Genomic DNA, 27,887 nt, shown 5'->3' on the forward strand with positions numbered 1-27,887 from the left:
TTTAAGGCAGAAAATGCAATATTACACTGTAAAAGCTCAGTTGGTTGAGTGCGATCAATGTAGCCGGGTCGGAGTATGTAATTAGAGCTCAGTGGTTTTGTCCTGTAATTGTGCCTCCTGCCCGCGCAGAGGCGCTGCAGGACCCTCATTGCCATTTATTTTGGATCCCCGCTCCTTTAAACCATTGCAGAGGGAAAGCATCTCTCGCGCAGCCCTTTACGAGCCCCGAAAGCAGCGGCGGTGTGTGGCTGAGAGGTTGGAGATGCAGCAGAGGTGTCCTGCACAACAGGGCCTCAGTGCCTGTTGCAATGCAGATCCAGCACTAGCAAGAGCAGTGCTTTAAATTGGCCGGCTCCGAGTACCGCCACTTTTGTATTTTTACAAAGAGAACCTGCACCTGCACTTTTCATGGAAAACGTAGTTCTTTTAATTGGAGAATAGCGACACTTCTCAGAAATGAGTAGGTACTCTGGTACAGCGTACCTGCACTTTTATTTTTCCATTTCAAGCACTGACCCAAGAGTGTGTGCCTGGCCCCTTCCTCACTCCTCCTGGTAATAGCCAGTCCATGTGTTTTCTAACCACAGACCTACTAGCAGCTTTTACATTGATTCTCAATACTCAATTCTCAAACTAGCCAAAGCAGAGCAGAAGAAAAAGTGATTGCTTAAGAGCACACACTTTGTTCAAATGAACCGCTCTAAAAGCACATTTAAATTTCTCTCAAGTAACAGGCCCCCTAGCAAGAGAGCTTATTTCTTCTGGAGCTGTCTGCCCCTTTCTTGCCTCACAGTACTGGAGACAGCCCTTCGCCTCTTTCAACCGGAGGGACCTCAAGATCAGCATTTATCACTCTTTTGTTTCTGAACAAAAGTAGGAAAGTGTTTTTGTAAAGTTCCTAAAGGTTGGGAGGCCCTTCCCAATAGGCTCCACCCACTTGGACCCCTGCCTCCAGGAGCAGGATGGGTCAGCGAGTGCAGTAGTTTGTCACAGAGAGCTGCAATGCGGTTGGTGCTGGGGTATCTTTATCTTTTGCTTCCCCCTAATGCCACATTTCCGACATTACTTGTGTTATTATTCTGATCGTCATTACAAGGAACAGCAAAAACACATTAGGGTGCTATCAACAGAGAAGTGGGTGCCCTATTTCCTTCAAAGATGAAACCTCTGTTCACAGCTGCAGGGTGGCGCTGTGGCTTAGTTGGTTAAAGCGCCTGTCTAGTAAACAGATCCTGAGTTCGAATCTCAGCAGTGCCTTTCCTTTTCCTGCGGTCACCAACAAGCGCCCAGTTTCTGTATCCGGACAATTCAAGCAGGGTGCAGATGCATCTACCATCCATGCAATTGGCATTTAGGACAATCAGATTTATTTCACCAGACTTCGGAAAGGCGTTAATCCAAGTGTTGCAATTTCGGCAACATTTAGGCTACACGCCATGTTCCTGTACATTTATATTTTAAGAACCGTGGGTCGCTTCTCTTTATAAATACCATCACATTTATCTTCAATTTACAAAAAACAAAGCGCGTGAGTTCATGTATTTGTATGAAAAGAAGTACAGGTCAAAATGTAGCGCTAACAAAACACAAGGTAAACCTGCCCTGAGACTCTGGACCCTGTCGGAGCTTAAAAAAAGGGTTTTGTGCTGCACAAGGGGGAGCAAAGAACCGTGTTTAATCTGCGGCCGAGTTCAAGTGGTAGAATAATGGAAAAATTCGTTCAGTTTCTGGATTTAATCGTGTGTTAACATTTTTGGGGTAATAATTAATGGCGGGAAAAGCCTGTTCCATCATTTGGACTTCATTCAATTTACAGAAACAATAGCTTTCATGCACTTCGTTGGCAGCAGGAGACAGGTGTGTTGGCGCCTGTGAAGTAAAGCCCGCCATAGTTTTTATATGAGATCCGCCTGCACCGTCTTTTCTGAGCTCTGTGTACCTGTGGCATCTGATCTCTGCCTGTCCTTAGTTTATAAAGTGCGGAGGCGTTATTGCACATTGTATGTGTTTTGTGCCAGCCCCGAGTATGTGATAACGAGGCATGGTGGTTAATCACCTGCATTGAGGCGACAAATGTGTGCATAACATAGATCAACTTCAGTGATCTGTGATACTCGTTCTAAGCGGGAAGTGTTGTTGGCTCAGTGTTAGAAGTCTTGCCTTTCACGCAGGAGACCCTGTTTCTGTTCCCGGCCAATACAGCTGCCTATTTTTTTTTTAACTTAAAATATTTCTTTCTATTTTCTTAACAGTTCTAAGCATCAAAACGTGAAGAACACAACATTCTGAACAGCGTTCAATAGGTATGTTTAATTCATATATCAACTAACGTGCCTCCTCCAAATTTCTTAAAGTGAAAGCGCCCAATAGTTTCTTCCACGTTTCCAGATTGGTTTGTAAAACAACTTTTGCCGAATTAGTGACATGTAAGATCCGTGGATCGCACTGCCACATCCCGCGCAGGGAGGCACTGAGGATGAAAGCATCTTCTCCTCACCTCATCTCTAAACATACATCAGCACCCGCGGCTGGCTGCAGAGGGCGCTTCATGAATGTTTAGCAAACACACCCTTGATAGTACTGTCCAACAGTTGAAAGTCTGCAGGGTGTGAAAAGGACTCAGGAAATATTTCAAGGCTTTCATACTCTCTCATGCAGGTCCGCCCCAATGTTATGTTATATTGATTTGTATAGCAGACTAATCAATCAATCAGGGATTTGCAAAGCGCACTACTCACCCCTGAGGGTATTAAGGCAGTGAGGAGGGGAGGGGGAGAAGGTGGGGGGAGGAGGTGCTGCTACTGCTTGAACAGCCAGGTCTTGAGAAGTTTCCTGAAGGTAAGGAGGTCTTTGGTCTGGCGCAGGTGGGTGGGAAGAGTGTTCCACGTTTTGGTGGCGAGGTATGAAAATGATCTACCGCTGCTGTAGTTCTGCAGACGCGTGGGATGGTTACGAGGGCGAGGTCAGCGGAGCAGAGATGCCGGGTCGGGGTGCAGAAGGAGAGTCGTTTGTTGAGGTTTTCTGGTCCGGTGTTGTGCAGTGCTTTGTGAGCGTGGATAAGGAGTTTGAAGGTGATTCTCTTGTTGACTTGGAGCCAGTGCAGGTTTTTCAGGTGGTCTGTGATGTGGCAGTGGCGGGGGATGTCCAGGATGAGGCGTGCAGAGGCATTCTGGATGCGTTGCAGCCTCTTCTGGAGTTAGGCTGTGGTTCATGTGTAGAGGGCATTGCAGTAGTCCAGTTTGCTGCTTACGAGGGCTTGGGTGACAGTTCTTATGGTTTCGGTTGGTATCCATTTGTAGATCTTTCGGAGCATGCGGAGGGTGTTGAAGCAGGAGGTGGAGATGGCATTGACTTCCTGGGTCATGGATAGTGAGGGGTTCAAGATGAATCCTAGGTTGCGTGCGTGGTCGGTGGGAGTCAGAGCGGTTCCGAGAGTGGCAGGCCACCAGGAGTCATCCCATGCAGAGGGGGTGGAGCCGAAGGTAAGGACTTCTGTCTTGTCCGAATTGAGTTTGAGGCAGCTGCTCTTCATCCATTCGGCGATGGCCTTTATTCCTTCGTGGAGTTAGGTCTTGGCGGAGTCCTTGGTGAGGGAGATGATCAGCTGGGTGTCGTCGGTGTATGAAATGATGTTGAGGTTGTGGGATCGAAAAATGGCGTGAAAAAGGGAGCAGAGCCGAAAAAGGGGGTGGAGCTGAAAAAGGGGAGCAGGGCCACGGGGCAGCAGCGGCGGGGAGAGAGAGAGAGAGGGGGAGAGTGAAAGTGAGAGAGAGAGAGACAGAAACAAGGAAAAGGAGCACTAAGGGACAGTAGTGGAGCAGAGAGCAGAGCAAAGCGGCAGAAGGTAGCTTAGTAGGAAAGCAGAGCTCTCCCACTAGACACCAGGGATGAGGCGGAGGCAGAAGCCTGCTGGTGGAGGAGGGCCTCGAACTCCTGACAGGGGTTAGTTCAGAGGAGCCAGGAAAAGGGCTTTACTTAGATGGTGGAGCCACAGCAATGCGCTGACCAGGTCAGTGGTATTTCTCAGCCTACCACATAGCGGCCGCCATTAAGTAGGGAGGTGGAGGGAGGAGAGGACAGCTGGGAGGCGGGATGGGGACGAAAAACGGCACAAAAAAGGGGTTGGAGCCTAAAAAGGGGGCAGGCCACGGGGCAGCAGCAGCTGGGGAGAGAGTGAAAGTGAGAGAGAGAGAGCGGAGTGAGAGTGAAACAAGGAAAAGGAGCACTAAGGGACAGTAGTGGAGCGGAGAGCAGAGCAAAGCAGAAGGAGGAGAGAGGCAGAAGGTAGCCTAGTAGGAAAGCAGAGGTCTCCCACTAGGCGCAGACAGAAGCCTGTGGGTAGAGGAGGGCCTTGAACTCCTGACAGGGGTCAGGAGTTTAGAGGAGCCAGGAAAAGGGCTCTACTTAGACAGTGGAGCCACAGGAGACAGAGCAATGCACTGACCAGGTCACCCAAGATATCCAGGCACATGGTTAGGTGTGTAGGTGTGAGGTGTCCAAGGCATTTATACAAAGAGTCAGGCCTTAAGCTGCTTGCGGTACTCAAGAACTGACGGGGAGGCTGTGATATGTTTAAGAAGGTTGTTCTGTGTCTTTGGTGCAATGTAGGAGAATGAGCAACCTTCAGTTTTGGTTTTGCAGATGCAGGGAATATGTGTGAGTGAGAGAAAGGCAGAGCCTAGTTGTCTCGTGGGTTGGTGAACGTATATGGGGCTGTTTGGGTGTTCTGATCCTGTGCTGTGTAGAGTTTTGTATGTGTGAAGGAGAAGTTTAAATTGGCTGCCCTTGTGAATGGGAAGCCAGTGAAGCTTCTTGAGTTGCTGTGTGATGTGGGTGTGGCATGGGCGGTCAAATATAAATCTTGTAGCAGTGTTCTGGATGGTCTGGAGTATGTGAAGGAGTTGTGTGGAGATTCTGGTATAAAGAGTGTATCCATAGTTCAGCCTGCTGGTGATGAGTGCTTGAGTGACAGTCCTTCTGGTGTACTGAGGCAACCATTTGACGATCTTTCATAACATGCATAGGGTGTGGAAGCATGAGGTTCATGCTGCATTGACTTGAGCCATCACAATTGTCATCTAGGATGAACCATAGATCTGTGGGTGTTGGCCTTAGTTCCAACAGCCACCAGGTGGAGTCCAATGGCGAGGTCTTGTTGCCAAAGACCAGTACTTCTGTGTTGTCGGAGTTGAGCTGCAGGCAGTTGGTTCATCTCCAGTCTGCTACCACAGTCATGCAGTTGGTGAATTTGGTCCTGCTGGTAGTTGTCTTGTCCATCAGGGAGAGGATGAGTTGGGTGCCATCGGCAAGGAGATGGCAGTGATGTCTTGTGATAGAATGATGTGGGTGGGGGTGACATGTTGTGGTAAGGTACCACATAACACCAGGATGTCTTCAAGAGGTTAACTGACAGGACATGAGGATGCTCAGGTTTATATTGGAAGTAGCAAGACAACCTTGCAGCTAGAAATTAATGATTACAAAAGACAAAATGTAAGGACTTTGAACATACCATTTCTGTTAGTGCCCATCTGGAGTAGAAAGTGCAGACCTCTCCTTAGCTCCTTCAGTCTGAGCAATCTGCCAATACCCAGACGTTAAGTCAAACATGCAGAGATATTTGGCAGCCCCTAGCTGATCAATGAGCCCATCAGCTTGGGGGATGTGGTGCGCGTCAGTCTTAGTGACTGCATTGAGTCCCCGGTAATCCACACAGAGCCGGAGTTCTGGAGTGGCACCAGGAGCAGCAGCTTTCAGGACCAAAATCACAGGACTGGCCCAAGGGCTACTGGAAAACTCAATAACCCCAGCAGCCAACATTTTGGATAACTAATCCTTAAAGGTGGCCCTGACCTTTATGTTTCACAGGTGGACTGTCCCCAGTGTCCACATCATGTGTGGACAAGCGCGTGACTCCTGGTATCAAGGAAAACAATGAGGTAAACTGTACCAACACCCGGCGACAGTCCCTCTGTTGCTCAAGGGTCAGTGAGGGGGAGAGGTTCACACCCTTCAGAGACCCATCTTTTTCCTTAGCAGACTGGAGGTCATGAAGAGTCTCACTCTCTTCCTCCACCCCATCATCTGTTGCTAGGAGCATTGTCTCCTCTGTCCTTTGAAAGTGAGGCTTGAGGCGGTTCACCTGTAGGACCGTCAAAGGGTTCCTAGGAGTCCACAAGTTGACTAGATGGGTGACATCACTCTTGCACTCTACCACCTCAAAAGGCCCAGTCCACTTATCTTGGAGAGCCTGATGCTCCACTGGGGCCACCACCCACACTGTCTGGCTAGGCTGAAACTCAACCAGAGTGGCATTGTGGTCATACCAGTGTTTCATGTCCTCCTGGCCTGCTTCCAGGTTCTCTTGAGGGAGCGTCCTGAAGCGTGCTGTCTGGTTTCTAAAAGCCAGCATGTAGCTGAATACATCCTGGGGAGCTTACTGGAGGCTTTCTTTAAGCCTTCCCTAACCAGACTCAAAGGTCCCCTGACATGATAGCCATACAATAACTCAAAAGGGCTAAATCCAAGACCCTTTTGTGGCACCTCCCTGTAGGCAAACAAAAGGCATGGCAAGAGGAAGTCCCACTTGCGGCTTGCAGGCTCTGACAGGCCCTTCGAGGTGCGGTTGAATCTCTCAACCAGACTGTTTACTTGGGGGTGGTAAGGAGTGGTAAATTTATAGGTTACCCCACACTTCTTCCACAGAGACTTCATATATGTAGTTGAAGTTGGTACCTCTATTAGATACTACCTCCTTGGGGAACCCAATGTGGGTAAAAAGCCCCATCAACGCATGTCCCAACACAGGGGCAGTGATCCACCTTAAACAAATGGCTTCTGGGTACCGGGTGACATCTTCCACCAAGACCAGGATAAACCTGTTGCCCATGGCTGTCTTGGGATCCAGAGGCCCCACAATATCAATACCAATCCTTTCAAAGGGGGTGCTGGCCACAGGAAAAGGTTGGAGGGGAGCCTTACATTCGCCCCCACTATTGCCACTTGCCTGACAAGTTTGGCAAAGCCTACAGTGTGCATTTGAGTGCCTGTGCATTTGGGGCCTCTAAAAGGGGGTAACAAGCTGTTCAAAGGTGTGTTCTGCCCCAAATGTCCAGCTAAAAGCACTTCATGAGCCATACCCAGTAGGATGGCTCTAAAGCACTGGGTTACCACCAGCACACAGGCTGACCCAGGCTCAGCAACCTTAGGCTCGCTATATAGGAGGCCATTCTCCCAATAAATCAGATGTGAACCAGACTCCTTGCCAGACACCTGGTCTGCAGCCTGCTGCCACACACCTTCCAGAGTAGGGCATATCTTCTGTGCCTCACAGAATGCTTCCCTGGTGGGTCCCTCTTTCCTGCTGCCACTGAGTCAGCTCAGGGATCCCCCCTAGTTCAGCCACCTATTCCCCTGTAGGCTCGGGGGCATCCCCCTCAGGTTCAGCCTCCTCCTGGACTGTGGGAACTTCTGGGATGGGTTTCCCGCACCCATTACCCTTCCTCCTTCTGGCAGATACCTGGGGCACTCTTTCAGGCTCTAGGGTCTCATGATCAACCTGATGAGCTGCCATTGACCTGGTGGACACTCACACCCACACAGGCAGACCCAGCATCTCCAAGTGAGACCTGTGTTTCACCTCCTTCCAAGGGGAATCCTCCAGGTCATTGCCAAGCAGACAATCTACAGACATGGTTGGACTCGAAGCTACTCTCAAGGCACCCGAGTCCTCCCCATTCAAAGGGAACCTGCGCCACTCTGCACAGGGGCTCTGAGTTATCTACCACAACTACTTGGTGAAGTGCATGGGGAACTACCTGCTCCTCAGACACCAGGTTACGTCTCACAGTAGTCACACTGGCTCCTGTCTCTCTCCGAGCCTTCACCCTCTGTCCATTGATGGTCACCCACTGCCTGTACTTTTCAGTATTTTCAGGTACAAGGGTTCTCTGGACCATCCCACTATCCCCTAGTGAGACAAGGGTCATCTCAGCTCGCTCCCACCCACCTGGAACCAAATCCTTCCCAAGAGCTACACAGGCCAAACCCTGTGACTGTGCACCAGTGGATGCCTGTGTCCACTTGGCACATATAGGATCTTCCCTCACATGACCCACCTGGTCAAATACATAACACTTGTGGGGACCCCCCGCTGCAGATTTCCCTATAGAAAACAATGGCTTCTTTTCAACTGTGGGCTGGGAATCCTTACGCTGGGAACTCTGTTGGGGCACTTTAGAGAACTCCCCCTTTTTTACCTTGAAATCCCCACTTCTTCTGAGAGGGACCCTTCCCATACCTCTTTTGGACCCTGGTGCTCTCGGAACGGTCCGCTCCCTGCACAGGCTGCCTGGGGTCACTCAGCTTGCTGTCAATCAGGTGCTGGTGCAGCTCTGGAAAACAAAGAAAATACAAGTGCTCTCAAGCAATTATGTTGTAAAGCCCCTCATAAGTTGTTACCTTACTGCCCTTCACCCAACCATCCAGTGACCTGCAGAAAGAGTCAAAACATTCTAACCATTTTTGGTATTCCTTCTTGTAGGACCTAAACTTGCCCTTATACTGCTCAGGGGTGAGACCATACCTTGTGAGTAGGGCGTCCTTCATGATGGCATAGGTGAGTCCCTGAGGATCCCCTAAGAATGTCAAGTTATCCCTCCCTTCTACCTCGAAGTGCTTTCACAGACCCACCCGACAATGTGCTTAAGGGACTATGTTCATGTGGAGAGCAGGCTCATACCCCTTAAACAACAAGTAGATATTGTCCTCCCTCTTATAATCCTTAACTAGGTCCTTGGGAATGTGCACCCTCCTTTCAGGCTGCACTGCGGTACTGCTGCCACCATCTCTACTAGACTGGCTTCTCTGATCTAGGTCCCTTAAACTCAGCTCATGATCCAACAGTATATTCTTCTCAATGGCCAGCCTCCCCTCCTCCATCTCCATTTTGAGCTTCTCCAACTCAAATTGTTGCACTCTCTCTGCCTGTCTGTCCTTCAATTCTATAGGAGTCAGAGAGGACACACTGCTACCCGCCCTTGAGACCCTCCCAGCAGGCAGTACCGGTACCTCTACTACACCCTCATGACTGTTTTGCACCTCCTCACCCTCAATCTCCTCCTCTGTGTATCCCCAACCTCCTTGACTGTCACCCAGGCCTTCAGTGCGTTATGCAGCACCTCCTTCCTGGTGGAGCTTCTAATAGGACAGGCAAGATCTTTACTGAACTGTTGCAGTTGGGCAGTTGTATAACTCTTCAGCTTCTTCAACTCAAAAACAGCCCCAGCTGGTGCACATCCAGATTGAGACATTATGGCAAGTTAAAAGCGCAGAGTTCCAAGGTAGAACAAAGAGTTCCCAATGAGAAGTCAAAAAGTTAAAAAAAATGGAAGCAGATGAAGTCCAAATAGAGAAAAAAGCAAAACCACAAAAACAAGTAGTATGTGGTCACGTAATGGTTTGCACTGAAAGTAGTAATGTGCACTTAATCACTGAATGTCAAGTACAAATACAAGTTCAGTCCTCATCGCTGATCACCAATGTTAGAAATGGGGTCTTTGGTTGGTAGTCAGTTTGCCGCCTGTCCAAGCCAGGACCCTCACTCTTGTCAGGGCAAGGGAGAAACACACCCTGTTAACCCCCGCTCACCCCCTTGGTAGCTTGGCACGAGCAGAAAGGCTTAACCCAGAGACAATGTGTAAAGTATTTATACCAACACACACTGTAATACAGTGAAAATACTACAAAATGACTCAACACAAGGTTAGGAAAATAGCCAATATTTATCTGACCAAAACGACAAAAATCCAACATACACAGGCAAAGTAATGAATTTTTAAAGATTATGGCCCTCATTATGACTCTGGCTGTAAATCCTCTTTACCACCACACTGATGGCCGCCAACTTACTGCGGCGGCGGCAGCAGCAGATATCCGTCCAACATATTATGAGACACACACACCAATCTGACAGAATACAGCCACATACACAAATCCGCCAGACCAAAGGTCAGTGATTAACTGGCGGTATCAAAACCCATACTGCTACGCCAACAGAACGCCTACCAAATCATGACCCACGAATCACCACGGCGGACATTCAACGGCGGTGAACCATTGGCGGCACATACCGCCAATCTCGCAATGGACACCCACAGACAAAGCAACACCGCATTGGACAATTCAAACAACACACACCTGACACCCATACACACACCACACCCACACCACTATAAAACACCCATCCACAGTACCCACAACTCCTTATGAATACAAATCAGAGCCACCAGACTGACACCAAGACCACTGCCACAGCTACACACACACCACATACACCCATATATCCCTCACGCACCTCATTCACACACCCCAACACAATACCAAACACACCCTCTCCAACACACATCACATAAGTCCCATGGCACCACAAAGGCACCCCATTTCACTGAGGAGGAGTTAAGGGTCATGGTGGAGAAAATTGTTAGGGTAGAGCTACAGCTATTTGGAGCACAGGTGCAGCAGATATCAATAGCCAGGAAGATGGAGCTATGGCGGAGAATCGTGGAGGGTCAACGCCGTGGTGCAGCACCCAAGAACAAGGGATGACATCAGGAAGAAGTGAAACGACCTATGGGGGAAGGTGCATTCCATTGCAGAAAGGCACCAGCTCGCTATACAGAGGACTGGAGGTGGACCCCCACCTTATCCCCCACAACTCACAGCATGGGAGGAGCAAGTCTTGGCAATACTGCATCCTGGGGGCCTGGCTGGAGTCGGAGGAGGACTGGACTCTGGTAAGTCAACTTTCAACAACCATCACCCCCTACCTGCATGCCACCCAATACCCTTACCCTCACTCCCATCACTCCACTACATCCCACACACTCCACCCATCACATCTCTCTAATCCCAATGCCTAGCCCTACATGCTATACCAATGCATGGACACCCCTCACAGCCCTGCATGGTCACTCATCACTAAAGCATGCACAGCATAGGGAAACTAACAATCCCACCATACACCAACATACACAAGTAAAAGCTGGCAGAGCAACCGCAACCATAGAGGGGAACCCAGGGATGTACAATATGTCATACACATGAAGCATAATACATAATTTATATCCCCACGTGTACCCCAGCCAATGTCACTGGCGAGGAGGTACCAGCACTGTCCAGTCCCCCAACTGAAGAGGCCCACAGTGATGACAGTAACTCTGGTCTTCAGGATCTGGATGATCTACCTGGCCCATCAGGGACCACTGGACAGCCGGTTACCAAAGCCCAGTCACAGACCACCACAGAGCCTCCCCATCAGGAAACAACATCACAGCTCCCACCCAGCGTACCCAAGACACTTCAATCAGCAGTGTGCCCACCTGTACAGGGACCCCAGGCCACACGTCGCACACAAGACAATCAAGGACCTGGGGTCAGTGGCAATGGGCACACGGTTCAAGAGACAGAGGCACAGGCCAACAGGGACACTGTGAGGACTGCTGTGCACTAGGGGGAGGACAGGACCAGGGAACCGACTCTCCAGGAGGCACTCTCCGAGATCCTGGGAGCCTACCAACATTCCCAGGACACAATGGGCCAGATCCTAGACAGCGTACAGGAGGGACAGTATCAGGGGATCAGGGAGGACTTGCAGGCCGTCAACAACACCCTGATCTCCATAGCAGGGGTGCTGGCAGACATGGGCAATATTATGAGGGAGGCAGTGTCACACCAGAGGGCCCCTGCCCCTAGCCAGACATCTGAACAGACTTCCACTTCCGCTGCCGCTTGTGGCCAGGAGGCCCGCCACAGGACTCACAGGCCACCAGCACCCCTCCCCCTGCAGAAGATGAAACACCATGCAAACGTTCCCTGCGACCCAGACAGAAGCCAGAGACACTTGCCAAGACCACCGCCAGGAAATGAGACTCTCCTGATTGTCCCTCTTGTGTCCCACTCAGTCACCGTGTCCACTTGAACTGCCATTGCTCCCCTTCCTATGTCCCCTTGGACAATGCACCTGTGCTACGAACAGACTGGAACATTACCCTAGACTTTCCTCCATCATCACCCCATCCCATTGCACTTCCCCCTCTATATATTAGCACAACAATAAACACCCTTTGATACAAATCGATTTCGAGTATGACATGGACTTCAAATATGTATTGATTGAAACAGGTACAACCCGTGCAAATGAACAGTACATAGAATGAGCATGGATAAAATGACCTGTAGCTGGCTATTGTGATCACACTAGCAGTATTTGTCAAATCACCAACATCTGCAAAATGAATAACCAAAGGTAACAGTAAGTGGGCATAGAAGTGGGAAATACCACCATGCCAATGCGACACAGAATACAACCAAAGTCATTGAAATGTAAAGTTGCACTGTCTCACCTATGTGTCATTGGAAGTACTGACGGATTACAGATACTCTGTTGTCCACATCCTCATTCTCTGCCTCCTCATCCTCACTGTCCGCAGGGTCCACTGCTGCCACAGGGTCATTTCCAGTCTCCTCCTCCTGCAGAAAAGGGACATGGCGTCAGAGGGCCAGATTCTGCAACATGCAGCATGTCACCACTATCTGGCAGACCTTCTTGGGTGAGTAGCACAGGGATCCAACTGTCAGATGGAGGCACCGGAACCTGGCCTTCAGGAGGCCAAAGGTCCTTTCAATGATGCTTCTGATTCACCCATGTGCCTCATTATCACATTCTTCTGCCCTTGTCCTGGCATTCCCCACAGGGGTCAGCAGCCATGATAGGTTTGGGTAACCAGAGTCCCCTGCAAATATTGAGGGACAACATTTAGCCACACACTATCCTATATGGCCAACACCATAGGCATACACCAACATATACTGGGTGGGAACCAGTGCTCATCTGTGCAAGACTGCTGTGTTAAGGATGACAGTACTTAAGTTTGTAGGTGACTATCCCTATCCTACAACAAGACGCAACTGTAGTCCCAACCCTTCCGGCTCACTAGCAGTACCTCACCAAAAACCTAAAACAGTTAAAGGTGATTTGTGGCAGCCTTTACGCATGGACTCAAGAGTATGAGATCTCAAGGAGTGTCGTGGTTAAACGGAGATTACCCCTTTCTCACTGATACATCATGTCTCAACCAAACACAGGCAATAATGAAGAGGCAGTAAGGTTTCAATAGTTTTTATTCTACACAATCTGCAATCTGCGATACATTGCATGGGCTGCAATGATTAGGATAATGAACAGTGCAAGAGACAGAATCGTAAAGACAAGAGTCATGATTATAAAGACCCCCACCATCTTGCAGAAACATAGAAAGACATAGGCCCTAATTACAACCCTGGCGGTAAATCCCGCTTACCACCGTGCAGAAGACCGCCAACATACCGTTGCAGCTGCGAAATTCCGCTACAGGTATTACGACTCATAGCTCGGAATCCGCCACAATACAGACACCCACACAAGTCCACCACACCAAAGGTCAGTGTTAAACCGGCGATTCCAAAGCCCACACCGTCACGCCAACAGGAATACACCCAGACTATCACGACCCACGAATCAACGCGGCGGTCTTTCAACCGCGATAATCCATTGGCGGTAGACACCGACGCGCTCAAAATACACACACATTTACAAAACACAACCTCATTAGACAATTCAAAATACACACACCTGATACACATACACACACCACACACCCAATCCAATATAAAACACACACCCACATCACCCACAAACCTTTACAACCAAAAATTTGAAAGAAGGGAAGAGAGAGAGATTAGCTAACGCAACCCCAGCATCCACAGACACACAACACCATTACTCATACAACATCCACGCACCCCGAACAACACACACCAACACATCCCCTCACACATCACAACAGACAGCACCTCACACATCACCCACACCACATCATGGCACCTCAAAGACACCCCAGGTTTTCTGAGGAGGACCTCAGGGTCATGGTGGGGGAAATCATCTGGGTAGAGCCACAGCTATTCGGATCACAGGTGCAGCAGACATCCATTGCTAGGAAGATGGAGCTATGGCGGAGAATCGTCGACAGGGCCAACGCAGTGGGACAATAACCAAGAACAGAGGATGACATCAGGAAGAGGTGGAACGATCTATGGGGGAAGGTACATTCCGTGGTATCCAGACACCAGATTGCTGTACAGAGGACTTGCGGTGGACCCAACCTACTCCCCCACAACTAACAACATGGGAGGAGCAAGTCTTGGCGATCATGCATCCTGAGTGCCTCGCAGGAATAGCAGGAGGACTGGATTCAAGTAAGTCAAATCTTAACTACCATATCCCCCCCCACCCCACCTGCATGCCATCACATACTCCCACCCCCACTCTCACACCCATTCCCCCAACACCCCACAGGTACCCCACTACCACAACCCACACATCCCAAAATCAAGCCCTGCATTTAACACCAATGCATGGACACCCATCACCAAAGCATGTCCAGTAGAGAGACTCGCTCATGCCCCCAAATCACCAATCACACCAGGGCCACAGCAATAATGCAAGTACAGGAGTAGAGGTTAACTCACCCATTGCACAAGATGGCACACACAGATACTAAGATTATGCATTCACACCCCAACAGGACCCCTACCCAACGTCACCGGACAGGAGGTGCCAGACATATCCAGTCCCCCCACAGAAGAGGCCCACAGTGATGACAGCAGCTCTGCACGCCTGGATCAAGATGACCAACCCGGCCCATCAGGGACCTCTGGACAGCCGGTTCCCCTGACACAGTCACAAACCACCATTGAACCTCCTCCCTCAGGAAACACCGCCACAGCACCCACCCAGCGGGCCCATCCCTCCGTCCCCAGGCACGTCAATCAGCAGTGTGTCCACCACTACATGGAACCCAGGTAAACCCACTAACACAGGGCAATCAGGGACCTGGGGGCAGTGGGCACACTGTTCAGGGGACAGAGGCACAGGATAACAGGGAAGCTGGGAGGACTGCTGTGCGACAGGGGGAGGACAGGCCCAGGGAACCCACTCTCCTCGAGGCACTCTCCAACATCATGGGAGCTTACCACCATTCCCAGGAGACCATGGGCACGGTACTGGCCAAGTTTCAGGAGACACAGCGGCTGCAGGAGGAACACTACCTGGGTATCAGGGAGGACTTGAAGTCCATCACCACCACCCTGGTCACCATTGCATGGGTGCTGGCAGACCTTGTCAACACCAGCAGGGACACAGTGGCACACCAACGGGCCCCTGACACTAGCCTGGACGATGAACAGCCCTCCACCTCTGCCGACGCTAGTGGACAGGAGGCACCGCCACAGGAACAACAGACCATCAGCACCCCACCCCCTGCAGAAGGAGAATTACCCCGCAAACGGTCCCTGAGATCCAGGAACAAGACATTGCCAAGACCCCCGCCAGGAAATAGGACCCTCCTAAATGTCACCCTTCTATCCCACTTTGACACCCTGTCCACCTTAAACTGCCATTGTTCCTCTTCCTATGCCCCATTGGACAATGCACCTGTGAAACAAATAGACTGGACTCTGCCATGGACATTCTGCCACCATCACCCCAGCCCATTTTACAACCCCCTCCACTTATTTGCACAGAAATAAACACACTTGAATCACAAAATAATCTGGAGTCAGTCTGTGCTTTCACAAATGTGTTATTGCAAAATCTCAGGAATATAGCAATGCCAATGTACTTGTTCACATACCAATGATACACAGCTGTAGGCCAGCAGTAAACATAGCAGAGGGCACAAAGTGGGACCCAGATCTGTGAAATGGAAAGGCAAAGTAACAAGTCAGGGTCCATACACTGAGTGAAAATGACAGACTTATGCTAGCTCCAACAATAGTATGAGATGTGGGAAGCAGTTACATCTTCTTACCTGTGTCTCACTGGAAGTATTGCATTATGATGTTGTTTCGGTTGTCAACATCTTCTTCTTCTGCCTCCTCTTCTTCACTGTTCACAGGCTCCACAGCTGCCACAAGACCACTATCTGGCCCATCCTCCTACAGAAAAGGCACTTGGTGTTGCAAAGCCAGGTTGTGCAACATACAGCAGGCCACGATGATCTGGCACACCTTCTTCGGTGAGTAGTATAGGGAGCCACCTGTAAGGTGGAGGCACCGGAATCTGGCCTTCAGTAGGCCGAAGGTGCATTCTACAATCCTCCTAGTTCGCCCATGGGCCTTATTGTAGCATTCCTCTGCCCTTGTCCTGGGATTCCTCACTGGGGTCAGTAGCCATGACAGGTTGGGGTAACCAGAGTCACCTGCAAATGTTGAAAGACAACTGTTAGACAGACACTAACCCTTAGGAATAACCCCAAACCCAGACACCTATGTCAACTGTATGTGGACCTTGGGCTCACCTATTAGCCACACACGGTGCCTCTGGAGTTGCCCCATCACATAAGGGATGCTGCTATTCCTCAAAATGTAAGCCTCTTGCACAAAGCCAGGATACTTGGTTTTTACATGGGAAATGTACTGGTCTGCCAAACAGACCATCTGCAAATTGAGTGAATGGTAGCTTTTCTGGTTTCTGTACACCTGTTCATTCCTGCAGAGGGGGGACAAATGCCACATGTGTACCATCAGTGGCACCAATGATGTTGGGGATATGTCCCAGGGCATAAAAGCCACCTTTCACTGTGGGCAAATCCTCCACCTAAGGGAAAACGATGTAGCTGGCATGTGTTTCAGCAGGGCAGATAACACTCTTAATAACACGTTAGAGAACATTGTCTGGGACATCCCTGATGCTATGGCCACTGTTGTTTGAAAAGACCCACTGGCCAGGAAATGGAGTACAGACAGAACCTGCACTAGAGGGGGGATTCCTGTGGGATGGCGGATAGCTGAAATCAGGTCTGGCTCCAACTGGGCACACAGTTCCAGGATTGTTGGACGATCAAGTCTGTAGGTGATTATGATGTGTCTCTCTTCCATTGTCGACAGGTCCACCAGGGGTCTGTACACCGGAGGATGCCGCCATCTAATCACCTGCCCAAGCAGACGTGCCCTATGGAGGAGAACAGCGAGCAGAGGGTCATCCAACACTTAGGTATCACATTGTGTAATTTCGTTAAAAGTTGGAAATTCGGTATGTGCCTTTATCTGTCCGTATTCCAGGCCTAAGTAGGTGTGATGCAGTTTTTTTCCATGCCATGTGCCACCCTGAAATGGCGGCTGCCTGACCTGTAAGGACGGACAAGGGGAAATGAGGTAACTGCGCTGCCGTTGTACACCATCGCGGTGGGCGGTCGAAGACCGTGGCACAATTCAGCATTGGTTAACATTGGGCCCTATGGGTCCCAGGAGCCAATGAGGATGTACGCCAGTGGTGACGGTACGCACCGCTGCGGACGCGGCCGCCATTCTCTTACTGTTCCCTCACTTGATACCTGACCTTCTACAGGAGAGGACCTACTGGAGGGGCTGTTGTGACCTGTGTCTGAAAGCGATGATGGCTACAGTGTCTGGGGAAATGGCCCCTGTCTTCACTTCAGAGGAGTTGGAGAAACTGGTGGAAGTGGTCCTCCCCCAGTACACGCAACTGTACAGTCCTCCAGACAAACAGGTGAGTACACTGTGAGCATGGTGGATGGCACATGAGTGTATGGAGTGGCGTCGATGGAAGAGGGTGGGGAGGGAACAGGCCAGCATGTCAGGATTGTGTGTGTTTGTATGTCTGGGCCCTGGTGGGAGGTGTTTGGCAAAGCGTGAAATGAAATGTATGGGATAGAAACATCAATTTTTACTTCACTTTTCCTCAAGGTCAGCGCCCACCAGAAGAAGGGTGTTTCAGGCTAGTCAGGCTCCTGTCACTTCCAGGTGTGCAGCAATTGGGCCTAGGCCTCGTCCCCAATGGCCATGTGGAGTTGCTAGGAAATGTTAGTGCATGGCTTTTTGCATAGGGCTGCTCCCTGTGTGTTGTGTCCGCCAACGGTAGTGGTGTTGCATGCACTGAACATGTGTTTCTTCTGTCTCCACCCCCTTTTTGTTATGTCTCCCTGTTCTTGCGTGCATTAGCATAATCTGGCGGAGGAGCGTTGGCAGCGGAGCAGGAGGGAGCTGCAACCCACATGGCCCTGGAGGGTGAAGCAACGGAGTCTGAAGCCACCAGTGGGACAGACGGCGAGGGGAGCTCCACGACTGGGACAGGAGCATACACCAGCGACTCCTCCTCTGATGGGAGCTCCCTTGCGCTGGTGGGCACCTCTGTGCCCACTGCATCAACAGGTTCAATCACCACCCCCCCTACCAGCACCGCCCTCCCAGCAGCCCCTCAGTGTGTGTCCGGTGCCCGTTCACCCAGGAGGGTGGGCATCTCCTTCGCCCCAGGCACCTCAGGCCCTGCCCCAGTCAGCCCTTCTGCCCTCAGGGAGGAGGCTATTGACCTCCTTAGATCCCTCACTGTTGGGCAATCTAGCATTGTGAATGCCATCCAGGGTGTTGAGAGGCATTTGCAACAAACAAATGCATACCTGGAGGGCACTCATTCTGGGCAGGCGGCCCAACAGAGAGCATTTCAGGCTCTGGCCTCAGCACTGATGGCAGCCATTGTCCCTGTGTCCAGCCTCCCCCCTCCAACTTGCTACACCCAGACCCAATCCCCCGTACCTCAGCCTATCCCGAGCACACCATCAGACCAGCATGCACACTCATCAACACACAAGAGTGGACATGGCAAACATAAGCACGACACATCCCAAAAACACTCACACAAGCACCATCCCCATGCAGACACAGCAACTTCCACTGCCTCCACTGTGTCGACCAGGTGTCGACCGGGTCGACTGGGTCGACCGCTGACTGCTCCAGGATGCCTGCAAAACCGCAACAAAGTAGCAAGAATGCTACCAGCAACATTGTAGCGCCTCATCCTCCCGGCTTTCTCGACTGTTTCCTGGTGGTGCATGCTCTGAGGGCTGTCTGCCTTCACCCTGCACTGGAAGCCAAGAAAAAATCTCCTGTGGGTCCACGGAATCTTCCCCCTGCTACCGCAGGCACCAAACTTCTGCATCACTGGTCCCTGGAACACAGGTGCTGGATCCAAGTGACCCCGACATTCCAGTGGTCCTTCTGTCCAAATTTGGTGGAGGTAAGTCCTTGCCTCCCCATGCCAGACAGTAATCCTGTATACTGCGTGATCTGCAGCTGCTAGGGCTTCTGTGCACTTTTGCAAGACTTCCTTCGTGCACAGCACAGCCCAGGCCCCCAGCACTCCGTCCTGCATTGCCCAACTCGCTGAGTTGACCTCCGACTTCGTGGGACTCTCTTTTGTTGTTCTGAGATGACCGCCGTGTTCAGATTTCTTGAACGCCTGTTCAAGTGCTTCTGCGGGTGCTGCCTGCTTCTGTGTGGGCTCTCTCTGTTGCTGAGCGCCCCCTCTGTCTCCTCCTCCAAGGGGCGACCTCCTGGTCCTTCCTGGTCCCTGGCAGCACCCATAATCTTCAACCGTGACTCTTGCAGCTAGCAAGACTTGTTTGTGGTCTTTCTGCATGGAAACAACTCTGCATCCTTCAGCACACTGTGGGACATCTTCTGACCAAAGGACAAGTTCCTGGCACCTTCCGTTGTTGCAGAATCTTTGCTTCTTCCACCCGGAGGCAGCCCTTTTTCACCTTCATCCGGGGTTTAGTGGGCTCCTGCCCCCCCCTGGACACTTGCATGATTCTTGGACTTGGTCCCCTTCCTTTGTAGGTCCTCAGGTCCAGGAATCCGTCTTCAGTGCTTTGCAGACAGTTGTTGTCTTTGCAGAATCCCCTAGCTCGACTTTAATGTCTTTCTGGGGTAGTAGGGTAACTTTACTCCTACTTTTCAGGGCCTTGGGGTGGGGTATCTTGGACACCCTTAGTGTTTTCTTACACTCCCAGCGACCCTCTACACACTACACTAGCCCTGGGGTCCATTTGTGGTTTGCATTCCACTGTTGGGGTATATGGTTTGTGTTGCCCCTAGACATATTGTTTCCTATTACATTCTATTGTGTTCTACAGTGTAGGGGCATATTGCTGAAGCAGCTATGCCCTCACCTGTGGTATAGTGCACCCTGCCTTAGGGCTGTAAGACCTGCCAGAGGGGTGACTTACCTGTGCCACAGGCAGTATTTTGGGGGCATGGCACCCTGAAGGGGATGCCATGTCGACTTGGCCTTTTTCTCCCCACCAACACACACAATCTGCAATGGCAGTTTGCATGTGTTAGGTAAGGGGCCACTTGGGTGACACAACACATGCTGCAACCCTCAGGGACCTGGTCACAGAGCCCTTGGTACCACTGGTACCTTTTACAAGGGACGTATCTGTATGCCAGAGTTGTGCCAATTGTGGAAACAATGGTACATTTTTAGGGAAGGAACACTGGTGCTGGAGCCTGGTCAGCAGGATCCCAGCACACGCTGTCAAGTCAGCATCAATATCAGGCAAAAAGTGGGGGGTAATTGCAACAAGTGCCTGTTTCCTACACCTACCGTAAAGGAGTATTGGGCAAAAGAGTTGGAAGAGGTATTGTCAGGATCAAGTCTATTGTTAAGGATTTATTTTGGTGGCCGGGTGTTGATAAGGCAGCAGAAAGATTTTAGGTCTTGTGGAGTGTGTCCTACAGCTGATAAGAGTTTACATACCTTAAGACCGCCCATGGATAAAAAACTTTTGCCCAAGCAGCCTTGGGAATGTGTAGTGGTGGATTTGTTTGGTCCTGTGGGAGAATCACAAGAGTATGTGATTGTGTTAATGGATTTGTATTCTAAGTGGCCGGTGGTTGAGATAGTGGAGAAGGCTGACACCACTACAGTTTTAGAATGTCTTGACCGGACATTTTGGTTCTATTGAGTGACAATGGTGTGTGTTTTATATTGTATTGGGTGTGTGGGTGTGGTGTGTGTATGTGTATCAGGTGTGTGTATTTGGGGTTGTCCAATGTGGCGGTATTTTGTAGAAGTGTGTGTATTTTGAGCACAGCGGTGTGTACCGCCAATGGAATACCGCGGATGAAAGATCGCCGCGTGGATTCGTGGGTCGTGATAGCGTGGGCGTATTTCTATTGGCGTAATGGTGGAGGTTTTGTTTTCGCCAGTTTATCACTGACCTTTGGTGTGGCGGACTTGTGTGGATGTCTGAATTTTTTCGGATTTCGGGATGTGGGTCATAATAGCTGTGGCGGAATTCCGCAGCGGTGTGTTGGCGGTCTTTTGCACGGCGGTAAGCGGCTTTTACCGCCAATGTTGTAATGACCCCCTATATGTCTACAGAAAGTAGTGCACCTGGCACTAATTTTGAGGGTAGCGTGAATAATATGTCTACAGGAAATAGTGCAGCTGGCACTGACCACGAGGGTAGTGTTAGTGTGATGGTAGTTCAAAGGATAACCTACAGGAATTTGATTGTTCAACAGAACATACATGTGATTCTAGGAATGCAGAAAGGTAATTGAGTGGTGGGTGGAGGAAAGTGACACCTAGCTGGTTGAAGGATTTTGTTGGGGGGAACACTGCAGGAATTCATGGTCCGGTATAGTAGTGATATGTACATATATGGTTATCTCGTTCATTTAAGGGAAAGGTGGTGGTGGTGTTTGTTCTTTTTGGGTGTACTAAATTATGTTTTATTTTGGCTTATATGTTCTATTTGTTTTATTTTATTTGTATTTAGTTCCTAGTTTTTCTATGCTTCATTGTGTGTTATTGAATTTGTTTTCATTTCAATAAAAAGGGGAAGGATGTGTTGTGTGTTACTTAGAAGGAGTATTGTGACATGGTAGGTTCCACATTCCTCTATGACACATTGAGACTGGCCTAGGTGACAGTTGAGTCTCGGTGCCTGAGGAGTGCGGTGGCCCTGTGTACTGTACCACTGTACTGTGGAATAAAGAAAGATTACTACATTCCTGAGTGGAGTATTTATTGGACAGTGCAAGTACTGAGTATAAGCAGTCTGCGCATCCAGTTACTGAGTACAAGAAGTCACTTCACCCGCCTCTTTATATAAGCACGCTCTGCCATGACTTCAGAAGCGCCCCTGCGCATCCAGGTCATAACAGACCGCAACAAACACTAGACTGGTGTTCGTTTGCTACAACAGGTCAGGATTATTTGTAGGAACTCAGCCACCTGCAAGTCAACTAGCCTATAGTCAGACTTTCACCTGCCAGCATCTTCAAAATGGTTTTGAATGCCTCAGGACCACGCAATTCCAGCCTGGTGGTGTGCCATAGCCATAACCTAGACAAGTTTTGCATCAATGAAGCTTGGAAACTGTCACAGGAAGTGGCTGTGGCAAACAGGGAGGGGGTAAATGTCGATTTTATTACAAACACGGAGGCTCCTATTATGCTAACTTATCTTGCTTTAATTTGAATACCAGCCAAGATAAACTACAAATCCCAGCAAACCCAGCTGGGAAAACTACTGAAATATGTCATACAGTAGATAACCAATCAGAGTCACAGATGAGTATAAACATATTAACTGAGAGCAACAAGTCCTCTTTTCTTGCTGCTCGCAGTCAAGATAAGTACTATCTTTTACTCATGTATTTGTAATTCTTCAGAATGCTTATTTGGTGTTTTCCTTATTATATTGTTTTCTCTGTGCCAATGTATTACTATACGTTTGCTTTTTAATAACCCTTTTGTTTGTATGGGTCAGTTTTTATTGCTGTTCCTTCGTTTTCTTATCGCTTCCCCAGCGCTCTAAAGTGAACGCCTGGGGCGTGCGCTGTGCACAGCAGCGTTTTGCCTTGTCTAAACGCAAGCCGGCACAGCATCTGACAGCGTTTCCCTTCAACGCGTGTCAGATCAGCTGTTTCTCCTCAGCTCTCGCTCAATTGCGGTCACGCTTTACTAGCGCGACCGCTTTCACACAAACAACACATTATCGGTGAGCCCTTACTGTCTTTTCTCTCCGGATCAACTGTTCTCTCAGCTGTTTTTCTTTCTGTCAGTCACGCTTTAATTAGCGCAACCGTTCTCAAGCTTCTGAAAGCCTTTTCTGCCAGATTTTTTCATAGTATTTTCTTGTTTTTTCTGCCCACTTAACGGAATTAACTTTTTTTCTCGAGGGCAGTCTACTCCTACATTTTAATTCTTACATTTTATTGAAATAACTAGAATGTTTTCCTTTGCTATGGAAAATTATTCTGAAGATGAAGAGGCTCAACAGTTCAAAGAGGATTTAGATTCCTTTATTCAAGACTCGGTCCAGAAAGCGGTTTCCTCCTCAATTTCTGATTTTTCCAAGACCTTTGAAGCCTCTGTCAAACGATTACTATCTACATCTACCCCTTCCAAAGCCAGGAAAAGAAAGGCAGACAATGTGGATGTTAATTCTGACTCTCCGTCAAAAAATGTCTCTAATCAACCGTCCACTTCCTCCAATATTTCCTTTGCCATACAAATCACTAATCTGGGAGATACAGATGACGATATGGGTGATTCTGACACAGATAAGGACACAGATAAGGATGATCCAGACATAATGATCTGGTCAGGGCCTGTGGAGAAGAGGCATAAAACTTCTCTAAATATATTGGGAGAGTCATCTAAAACCAAACCAAAAAATACCTTATTGGATTTTGCGGGTCAACCGATGTTTGATCCGTCCCCTATCAGTCACCCTAATTTCACTGAATGGACTCCCTGTGACCATGTGTCAGAATATGTTTTTAAAAATCTACGACAACCTTTAGATAAATTAGTAAGTAATAGACTCAAATCTGAGTGCCCCAGACCCTCCCTCCCCAACAATATCACTAATACTCCTGTCATCGATCCAAACATGATAATGTTTTTTACTAAATTTGGGAAAGATCCCAAGAAAGGTGTTGACAGAGCCTGGACCAACTGCCAGGACAGGTTGCTTGACCTCTCTGGCCCTCTCACCAGAATTTTGGATTTGGCTGAAGAAGCCAGAATGGAAGGCAAGAAAGTTGACCCGGTCATTCTTTCCAATTGGGCCCAAAGGGAGATTTGCCTACTTGGCAACACAAACGCCTCAATGGCGCAAGAAAGACGCAAAAGCTTGCTACTAAAAATCGATCCTAAACTCAATACTCTCGCCGCTAAGTAGACGGGTCCAGAAGCCAACGGCTTGCTGTTTGGAGATTCTTTCATAAAAGAACTCAGTAAATATGTGCAAACCTTTACTTCCATGGACAAAGCGCAGTCTTCCATGCAGAAGATTTTTCATTCTCGTGTTTTTGGAAGGCAGGAGCCGCTTTGCCGGCCGATACACCCAGAGAGGTGCGGTCAACCAGACCAGAGGCTCCACTTCCTATCAACAGGAATACAAGCCACAGTTTTACCCACAAAGGTATCGTTCCTTCAGACGTGGCTTCAGATCCAGAGGTTCACAAAACTCAGGTAAGCGCTCCTCTTTATGGTCCATTGTTGGTGGGAGGCCGTACGGCATTATTTATGACATACTGGAAGTCTTTAACCACAGATCCATGGGTCCTGCAGACAGTCTCAGGCTATCATATAGAACTCTATTCCGTTCCTTTCCAACATCATGCTCCAAAACCCTAATATTTTCCAAACAACATGACACTCTGCTCTCTCAAGAGATTCATTCTCTAATTCTCAAGCACGCAATAGAGCCATGTTTCCCTCATCCTTCAGGCTTCACCAGTACGCTATTCTTGGTCCAAAAAAAAGAACAAAAAATTTCGTCCTGTCGTAAACCTCAAATTTTTCAACACATTTGTGGTTTATCACCATTTCAAGATGGAAACTATTCTCCATCTTCGAGATTCGTTATTAACAAACGATTGGATGGTTCGTTTAGACTTACAAGATGCTTATCTCTCTATTCCCGTTCATCAGTCCTTCAGGAAATTTCTGCAATTCCAATGGAAGGACCAATTTTACCGTTTTACATGCCTTCCTTTCGGCCTTTCTTCAGCTCCTTGGTGCTTCACCAAGGTGTTAAAGCCAGTGATAACTCACTTGAGAGCACAAGGGGTCAGGATTATAGTATACTTAGACAATTTCCTAATTTTACACCAGGACAGGTCCTTACTCACACAACAATTAGACATGTTTGTTACCCTCCTTCAGAATCTAGGGTTTCTTATAAACAAAGACAAATCCAACCTCATTCCGTCCCGTCATATGGAGTTTTTGGGGTTTCTCATAGACTCTATCAAGGCTACACTTAATCTTCCGGCTCAAAAGATTTCCCACATAAAAAAGGAAATACATTCAGTTCTCAACAAATCACAACTTACGATCAAAAGTCTTGCCCGCATAATTGGTCTTTTAGCCTCATCTATTCAAGCCATATTTCCAGGTCCTCTTCACTATCGAGCGCTTCAGCGACTAAAAATTCAGCATCTTCGCGAAGGCTTCACATACGAGGATCTTATCCTGCTAGATCACGAATCTCGGACCGAACTCCAATGGTGGCTCGACCACTTAGACACTTGGAATGGCCGGGCAATATTCTCTACAGCACCAGATCTTGTCTTAGAATCCGATGCAAGTCGGACTGGTTGGGGCGCAAGATGCGCTCAGTTCTCGACTGGAGGTTTATGGTCAAGAGAGGAGTCATCTCTGCACATAAACTGTTTAGAGATTCTTGCAGGTTCCTTTGCGATCCAAACCTTCGCCAAAGACAGGGTAAGTTGTTCTATTCTCCTCCGAATGGACAACCTTTCAGCAGTTCGGTATATAAATCACCTGGGAGGTACTCGGTCAAAACCCCTCGCCGAACTAGCGAAAAGTCCATGGGAATCTTGTCTTCGAAACCAGATTTCCCTACGAGCAGAATACCTTCTGGGAAATATGAACACAATTGCAGATTGGTGCTCCAGATATCTTCAAGACTCCAGCGATTGGCGTCTTCACCCTTCTATCTTCAACAATCTCTCTTTCAAATTCGGTCCCTTCTCTGTCAATCTCTTTGCCTCTCGTTTGAACTCTCAAATCCCTCAATTCTACAGTTGGCGGCCAGACCCTCAGGCTTTGGCCACCAACGCTTTCCAATAGGATTGGTCCAACCAAACCAATTATGCCTTTCCTCCCATCATAATGATCCCCAGAGTTTTGGCACAGGTCCGCCGTCAATCCACCAAAGTGCTATTGATTACCCCCCTCTGGCAGGGTCAGCCTTGGTTCCCCTCAGCTCTCGAATTACTCGTAGACCTCCCTGTTCTTCTTCCACTCTTCCCCTCTCTTTTGTTGAATCCTCAAGGACAACCTCACAATCTGATACTCAACCACTCTCTTCAGTTAGTCGCATGGATGGTTTCGGGTCTGCCTGGAGAACCCCAGGAATTTCGCAGGAAGCTGCAAGCTCCATACGTCAAGCCTGGGTTCCCGGCACAACTAAAGCTTACAAGTCAGCCTGGTCAATCTGGCATAATTGGTGTCTGGTCAGGGGTGTCGATCCCTCTTCAGCAGATGTAGTCCTTGTTGTTAATTTCTTAGCCTCCCTGGCAGCCCAGGGCAAGGCTTACAGAACAGTGAACATGTACAGGTCCACGATTTCCACGGAACATGATCGAGTCAATAATAAACCCATTGGCGAACATCCTCTAATTTGTCGACTGTTAAAAGGAGTACGTTTTACCAAACCCCCTTTGCCTAAGTACAATTCTATGTGGGATGTTAATGTGATCTTACAGTTTCTTCTATCTCAACAGTCTAATTCCCTTTTATCCCTAAAATTTATTTCTGCTAAACTAACCATTCTCCTCTGTCTAGTTTCTCTTAAACGTATTTCTGGTGTTAGAGCCTTGGATGTGACTTCTGTACAGTATACTCCTCAAGGTGTTTTCTTTCAGGCTCAAAGAAGAACAAAAACTAATTTAATGTCGGTTTTGTATCTATATTTCCCTGATCATGCTAATATATGCGTAGGAACTTGTTTGAAAGAATATATTTCAAGAACTAGAGATTTGAGAAAGCCTTCTGAAACTCAACTCCTCGTCTCATTCAGATCCCCTCACAATCCTGTCACTTCCACTACTCTAGCCCGTTGGGTAAAATGGATTATGAACCTGGCCGGTATCAACATCTCCCTCTTTGGGGCCCATTCCACCAGAGGAGCTATGGCTTCCAAGGCCTTTTGGGCAGGATTGAGTTTAGGCGACATTCTCAAATCAGCTGATTGGTCAAATGTCTCAACCTTTAGAACCTTTTATTCTAAGCCTGTTTCCCATGTAGATAATTCAGTAATTTCTATGCTTTGAACTAGCATAATAGGAGCCTCCGTGTTTGTAATAAAATGGAGATTTTCTTAGCTTTAGTGAAAGAAAGTCTTGATTTTATTAAACACACGGAGGCGAGTATTATCCCACCACTATTGTTCTTCTGTTTAACCCTCCCTTTATTCTCAGCAGGTACAGCTACCGCTACCAACCAGACATCCGAAGGTTCTTTCTTCACCTTACCAGGATACTCCGATGGACATACCTTCTTTGATTCAGAAGAGGACTCTACTTCAAGACCTTTTCATCCCGGAACTTGATCAAAAGACTGTTCATATCGTATATCGTTTTGAAGCTTTATTTTCAATTTTGTTGGCATGTGCTATTTTACTCCTGATTGTTCCTTTATTCAGAGTGGCTTAACTGCTCTGCAAGAAAAGAGGACTTGTTGCTCTCAGTCAATATGTTTATACTCATCTGTGACTCTGATTGGTTATCTACTGTATGACATATTTCAGTAGTTTTCCCAGCTGGGTTTGCTGGGATTTGTAGTTTATCTTGGCTGCTATTCAAATTAAAGCAGGAGAAGTTAGCATAATACTCGCCTCTGTGTGTTCAATAAAATCAAGACTTTCTTTCACTAAAGCTAAGAAAATCTCCATTCTCTTTAAAAGAAAGGGTTTTATAGGACTGTGGCATCACTTCCTGTGT

At 48.6% G+C, this 27,887-nt stretch overlaps 1 long non-coding RNA gene and 1 other non-coding gene across 2 annotated transcripts; both read left to right on the forward strand.

The window, feature by feature from the left end:
* The first annotated feature begins 239 nt into the window (after nucleotides 1-239).
* On the forward strand, nucleotides 240-27,622 carry LOC138267449 (uncharacterized). Its single transcript, XR_011199804.1, has 3 exons — nucleotides 240-460; nucleotides 2,253-2,303; nucleotides 27,366-27,622. It is a non-coding gene; the product is annotated as an uncharacterized lncRNA (long non-coding RNA).
* TRNAT-AGU (transfer RNA threonine (anticodon AGU)) lies at nucleotides 1,187-1,257 on the forward strand. Its single transcript has one exon. It is a non-coding gene; the product is annotated as a tRNA-Thr (tRNA).
* Nucleotides 27,623-27,887: the final 265 nt, after the last annotated feature.

This window comes from Pleurodeles waltl, chromosome 12, assembly GCF_031143425.1.
Source record: "Pleurodeles waltl isolate 20211129_DDA chromosome 12, aPleWal1.hap1.20221129, whole genome shotgun sequence".
NCBI lineage: Eukaryota > Metazoa > Chordata > Amphibia > Caudata > Salamandridae > Pleurodeles > Pleurodeles waltl.